Source organism: Salvelinus fontinalis, unplaced genomic scaffold (assembly GCF_029448725.1).
Source record: "Salvelinus fontinalis isolate EN_2023a unplaced genomic scaffold, ASM2944872v1 scaffold_0312, whole genome shotgun sequence".
Lineage (NCBI taxonomy): Eukaryota > Metazoa > Chordata > Actinopteri > Salmoniformes > Salmonidae > Salvelinus > Salvelinus fontinalis.
The window spans coordinates 196,206-203,458 of record NW_026600521.1 but is presented as its reverse complement, the minus strand read 5'-3'; positions in this window follow the sequence as shown (position 1 = coordinate 203,458).

Below are 7,253 nucleotides of genomic sequence, written 5' to 3'. Positions count from 1 at the left end.
GGACCTTCCTGTAGGTAAAATCTATAGGAAACAGAGGAGGGACCTTCCTGTAGGTAAAATCTATAGGAAACAGGAAACAGAGGAGGGGACCTTCCTGTAGGTAAGATCTATAGGAAACAGGAAACAGAGGAGGGGACCTTCCTGTAGGTAAGATCTATAGGAAACAGGAAACAGAGGAGGGGACCTTCCTGTAGGTAAAATCTATAGGAAACAGAGGAGGGGACCTTCCTGTAGGTAAAATCTATAGGAAACAGGAAACAGAGGAGGGGACCTTCCTGTAGGTAAAATCTATAGGAAACAGAGGAGGGCACCTTCCTGTAGGTAAGATCTATAGGAAACAGGAAACAGAGGAGGGGACCTTCCTGTAGGTAAAATCTATAGGAAACAGAGGAGGGGACCTTCCTGTAGGTAAAATCTATAGGAAACAGGAAACAGAGGAGGGGACCTTCCTGTAGGTAAGATCTATAGGAAACAGGAAACAGAGGAGGGGACCTTCCTGTAGGTAAAATCTATAGGAAACAGAGGAGGGACCTTCCTGTAGGTTAAATCTATAGGAAACAGGAAACAGAGGAGGGGACCTTCCTGTAGGTAAAATCTATAGGAGACAGGAAACAGAGGAGGGGACCTTCCTGTAGGTAAGATCTATAGGAAACAGGAAACAGAGGAGGGGACCTTCCTGTAGGTAAAATCTATAGGAAACAGGAAACAGAGGAGGGGCCTTCCTGTAGGTAAAATCTATAGGAGACAGAGGAGGGACCTTCCTGTAGGTAAAATCTATAGGAAACAGGAAACAGAGGAGGGGACCTTCCTGTAGGTAAAATCTATAGGAGACAGGAAACAGAGGAGGGGACCTTCCTGTAGGTAAAATCTATAGGAAACAGGAAACAGAGGAGGGGCCTTCCTGTAGGTAAAATCTATAGGAAACAGAGGGACCTTCCTGTAGGTAAAATCTATAGGAGACAGGAAACAGAGGAGGGGACCTTCCTGTAGGTAAAATCTATAGGAAACAGGAAACAGAGGAGGGGCCTTCCTGTAGGTAAAATCTATAGGAGACAGAGGAGGGGACCTTCCTGTAGGTAAAATCTATAGGAAACAGGAAACAGAGGAGGGGCCTTCCTGTAGGTAAAATCTATAGGAGACAGAGGAGGGGACCTTCCTGTAGGTAAAATCTATAGGAAACAGGAAACAGAGGAGGGGCCTTCCTGTAGGTAAAATCTATAGGAGACAGAGGAGGGACCTTCCTGTAGGTAAAATCTATAGGAAACAGGAAACAGAGGAGGGGACCTTCCTGTAGGTAAGATCTATAGGAAACAGGAAACAGAGGAGGGGACCTTCCTGTAGGTAAAATCTATAGGAAACAGGAAACAGAGGAGGGCACCTTCCTGTAGGTAAAATCTATAGGAAACAGAGGAGGGGACCTTCCTGTAGGTAAAATCTATAGGAAACAGAGGAGGGACCTTCCTGTAGGTAAAATCTATAGGAAACAGAGGAGGGGACCTTCCTGTAGGTAAAATCTATAGGAAACAGGAAACAGAGGAGGGGACCTTCCTGTAGGTAAAATCTATAGGAAACAGGAAACAGAGGAGGGGACCTTCCTGTAGGTAAAATCTATAGGAAACAGAGGAGGGCACCTTCCTGTAGGTAAAATCTATAGGAAACAGAGGAGGGCACCTTCCTGTAGGTAAAATCTATAGGAAACAGAGGAGGGCACCTTCCTGTAGGTAAAATCTATAGGAAACAGGAAACAGAGGAGGGGACCTTCCTGTAGGTAAAATCTCTAGGAAACAGGAAACAGAGGAGGGGACCTTCCTGTAGGTAAAATCTATAGGAAACAGGAAACAGAGGAGGGGACCTTCCTGTAGGTAAGATCTATAGGAAACAGGAAACAGAGGAGGGGACCTTCCTGTAGGTAAAATCTATAGGAAACAGGAAACAGAGGAGGGGACCTTCCTGTAGGTAAGATCTCTAGGAGACAGAGGAGGGACCTTCCTGTAGGTAAGATCTATAGGAAACAGGAAACAGAGGAGGGCACCTTCCTGTAGGTAAGATCTATAGGAAACAGGAAACAGAGGAGGGCACCTTCCTGTAGGTAAGATCTATAGGAGACAGAGGAGGGGACCTTCCTGTAGGTAAAATCTATAGGAAACAGGAAACAGAGGAGGGCACCTTCCTGTAGGAAAGATCTCTAGGAGACAGAGGAGGGACCTTCCTGTAGGTAAGATCTATAGGAAACAGGAAACAGAGGAGGGCACCTTCCTGTAGGTAAGATCTATAGGAGACAGAGGAGGGACCTTCCTGTAGGTAAAATCTATAGGAAACAGGAAACAGAGGAGGGCACCTTCCTGTAGGTAAGATCTCTAGGAGACAGAGGAGGGACCTTCCTGTAGGTAAGATCTATAGGAAACAGGAAACAGAGGAGGGGACCTTCCTGTAGGTAAAATCTATAGGAAACAGAGGAGGGGACCTTCCTGTAGGTAAAATCTATAGGAAACAGAGGAGGGGACCTTCCTGTAGGTAAAATCTATAGGAAACAGAGGAGGGGACCTTCCTGTAGGTAAAATCTATAGGAAACAGAGGAGGGCACCTGACTGTAGGTAAAATCTATAGGAAACAGGAAACAGAGGAGGGGACCTTCCTGTAGGTAAAATCTATAGGAAACAGGAAACAGAGGAGGGGACCTTCCTGTAGGTAAAATCTATAGGAAACAGGAAACAGAGGAGGGGACCTTCCTGTAGGTAAGATCTATAGGAAACAGGAAACAGAGGAGGGGACCTTCCTGTAGGTAAGATCTATAGGAAACAGAGGAGGGACCTTCCTGTAGGTAAAATCTATAGGAAACAGGAAACAGAGGAGGGGACCTTCCTGTAGGTAAAATCTATAGGAAACAGGAAACAGAGGAGGGGCCTTCCTGTAGGTAAAATCTATAGGAGACAGAGGAGGGGACCTTCCTGTAGGTAAAATCTATAGGAAACAGGAAACAGAGGAGGGGCCTTCCTGTAGGTAAAATCTATAGGAGACAGAGGAGGGGACCTTCCTGTAGGTAAAATCTATAGGAAACAGGAAACAGAGGAGGGGACCTTCCTGTAGGTAAAATCTATAGGAAACAGGAAACAGAGGAGGGGACCTTCCTGTAGGTAAAATCTATAGGAGACAGGAAACAGAGGAGGGGACCTTCCTGTAGGTAAGATCTATAGGAAACAGGAAACAGAGGAGGGGACCTTCCTGTAGGTAAAATCTATAGGAAACAGGAAACAGAGGAGGGCACCTTCCTGTAGGTAAAATCTATAGGAAACAGGAAACAGAGGAGGGGACCTTCCTGTAGGTAAGATCTATAGGAAACAGGAAACAGAGGAGGGCACCTTCCTGTAGGTAAGATCTATAGGAAACAGGAAACAGAGGAGGGCACCTTCCTGTAGGTAAGATCTATAGGAGACAGAGGAGGGACCTTCCTGTAGGTAAGATCTATAGGAAACAGAGGAGGGACCTTCCTGTAGGTAAGATCTATAGGAAACAGGAAACAGAGGAGGGGACCTTCCTGTAGGAAAGATCTATAGGAAACAGGAAACAGAGGAGGGCACCTTCCTGTAGGTAAGATCTATAGGAGACAGAGGAGGGACCTTCCTGTAGGTAAGATCTATAGGAAACAGGAAACAGAGGAGGGGACCTTCCTGTAGGTAAAATCTATAGGAAACAGGAAACAGAGGAGGGGACCTTCCTGTAGGTAAAATCTATAGGAAACAGGAAACAGAGGAGGGGACCTTCCTGTAGGTAAAATCTATAGGAAACAGAGGAGGGGACCTTCCTGTAGGTAAGATCTATAGGAAACAGGAAACAGAGGAGGGCACCTTCCTGTAGGTAAAATCTATAGGAAACAGAGGAGGGACCTTCCTGTAGGTAAGATCTATAGGAAACAGAGGAGGGACCTTCCTGTAGGTAAAATCTATAGGAAACAGAGGAGGGACCTTCCTGTAGGTAAGATCTATAGGAAACAGAGGAGGGACCTTCCTGTAGGTAAAATCTATAGGAAACAGAGGAGGGACCTTCCTGTAGGTAAAATCTATAGGAGACAGAGGAGGGGACCTTCCTGTAGGTAAAATCTATAGGAAACAGGAAACAGAGGAGGGGACCTTCCTGTAGGTAAAATCTATAGGAAACAGGAAACAGAGGAGGGACCTTCCTGTAGGTAAAATCTATAGGAGACAGAGGAGGGGACCTTCCTGTAGGTAAAATCTATAGGAAACAGGAAACAGAGGAGGGGACCTTCCTGTAGGTAAAATCTATAGGAAACAGGAAACAGAGGAGGGACCTTCCTGTAGGTAAAATCTATAGGAGACAGAGGAGGGGACCTTCCTGTAGGTAAAATCTATAGGAAACAGGAAACAGAGGAGGGACCTTCCTGTAGGTAAAATCTATAGGAGACAGAGGAGGGGACCTTCCTGTAGGTAAAATCTATAGGAAACAGGAAACAGAGGAGGGGACCTTCCTGTAGGTAAAATCTATAGGAAACAGAGGAGGGGACCTTCCTGTAGGTAAAATCTATAGGAAACAGAGGAGGGACCTTCCTGTAGGTAAAATCTATAGGAAACAGAGGAGGGCACCTTCCTGTAGGTAAAATCTATAGGAAACAGAGGAGGGCACCTTCCTGTAGGTAAAATCTATAGGAAACAGAGGAGGGGACCTTCCTGTAGGTAAAATCTATAGGAAACAGAGGAGGGACCTTCCTGTAGGTAAGATCTATAGGAAACAGAGGAGGGACCTTCCTGTAGGTAAAATCTATAGGAAACAGGAAACAGAGGAGGGGACCTTCCTGTAGGTAAAATCTATAGGAAACAGGAAACAGAGGAGGGGACCTTCCTGTAGGTAAAATCTATAGGAAACAGAGGAGGGGACCTTCCTGTAGGTAAAATCTATAGGAAACAGAGGAGGGACCTTCCTGTAGGTAAAATCTATAGGAAACAGGAAACAGAGGAGGGGACCTTCCTGTAGGTAAAATCTATAGGAAACAGAGGAGGGCACCTTCCTGTAGGTAAGATCTATAGGAAACAGGAAACAGAGGAGGGGACCTTCCTGTAGGTAAAATCTATAGGAAACAGGAAACAGAGGAGGGGACCTTCCTGTAGGTAAAATCTATAGGAAACAGGAAACAGAGGAGGGGACCTTCCTGCAGTGTCACGTTCCTGACCTGTTTTCTGTTTAGTTTTGTGTGTGAGTTGGTCAGGACGTGAGTTTGGGTGGGCATTCTATGTTGTCTGTTTCTATGTTGGTTTAGGGTTGCCTGGTATGGCTCTCAATTGGAGGCAGGTGTTTGGCGTTCCTCTAATTGAGAGTCATATTTAGGTAGGCGGTTCACAGTGTTTGTTTGTGGGTGGTTGTCTCCTGTGATGTCTTTGTTATGTTAGATGTATTCACTTTTGGAGCTGTTTGGCTGTTCGTTCGTTTCGATGTCCGTTCCTGTTCGTGAGTTTACGTTTGTCCATGTAAGTTTATGTTCAGGTTGCGTGTACGTCGTTTTCTTATTTTGTAGTTTGTTGAAAGTGTTTTGTTTGTTTTCGTGTCATCAGTTATCGTTGTAAATAAATAAAGATGGCATATTTCCCTGACTCCGCATTTTGGTCAGAAGATCCTTCTCTCCTCACCTCATCCGAGGATGAGGAGAGCGACAGCTATTACAGAATCACCCACCAACAAAATGTGACCAAGCGGTATGGGAAAAATAAACGGAGTAAGGGACAGAAGAAGGAGCAATGGACATGGGACGATGTTCTGGATGGAAAGGGTGTCTACACATGGGAGGAAAACCTAGCTGGTAGAGATCGCCTCCCATGGGAACAGCTGGAGGCACTGAGGAGAGCGGAGGCTACCGGAGAGAGGAACCGGAGCTATGAGGGAACGCGTCTGGCACGGAAGCCGAAAAAGCCCGTGAGTAACTCCCAAAAATTTCTTGGGGGGGGGCTAAAGGGTAGTGGGCCAAGGGCAGGTAGGAGACCTGCGCCCACTTCCCAAGCTTACCGTGGAGAGCGGGAGTACGGGCAGGCGCCGTGTTACGCAGTAGAGCGCACGGTGTCTCCTGTACGAGTGCATAGCCCGGTGCGGGTTATTCCACCTCCCCGCACTGGGAGGGCTAGATTGGGTATTGAGCCAGGTGTCATGAGGCCGGCTCAACGCGTCTGGTCTCCAGTGCGTCTCCTCGGGCCGGCATACATGGCACCTGCCTTACGCATGGTTTCCCCGGTTCGCCTACATAGCCCGGTGCGGGTTATTCCACCTCCCCGCACTGGTCGGGCAACCGGGAGCATTCAACCAGGTAAGGTCGGGCAGGCTCAATGCTCAAGAGAGCCAGTACGCCTCCACGGTCCGGTATTTCCGGCACCACCTCCCCGCCCCAGCCTAGTACCTACAGTGTCTACACTACGCACTAGGCTACCAGTGCGTATCCAGAGCCCTGTTCCTCCTCCACGCACTCTCCCTGTAGTGCGTGCATCTAGCCCGGTGCCTCCAGTTCCGGCCCCACGCACTAAGCTACCAGTGCGTCTCCAGAGCCCTGTACACACTATATATTCTCCCCCTACTAATCCTGATGTGCTTGTCCTCAGCCCGGCGTCACCAGTGCCGGTATCACGCATCAGGGGTAGAGTAGGCTTTGAGGATACAGTGTGCCCTGTCCCTGCTCCCCGCACTAGTAGGAAGGTGCTTATCATTAGCACGGTGCCTCCAGTTCCGGCACCACGCACCAGGTCTACAGTGCGCCATATCCGGCCAGAGCCATCCGTCTCACCAGCGCCATCTGAGCCATCCGTCTCCCCAGCGCCATCTGAGCCATCCGTCTCCCCAGCGCCATCTGAGCCATCCGTCTCCCCAGCGCCATCTGAGCCATCCGTCTGCCAGGAGCATGCAAAGCCGCCCGTCTGCCATGAGCCTGCAAAGCCGCCCGTCTGCCATGAGCCTACAGAGCCGTCAGCCAGACAGGAGCCGCTAGAGCCATCAGCCAGACAGGAGCCGCTAGAGCCGTCAGCCAGACAGGATCTGCCAGAGCCGCCAACCAGACAGGATCTGCCAGAGCCGCCAACCAGACAGGATCTGCCAGAGCCGCCAACCAGACAGGATCTGCCAGAGCCGCCAACCAGACAGGATCTGCCAGAGCCGCCAACCAGACAGGATCTGCCAGAGCCGCCAGCGAGCCATGAGCAGCCAGAGCCGTCAGAGCGCCATGAGCAGCCAGAGCCGTCAAAGAGCCATGTGCAGCCAGAGCCGTC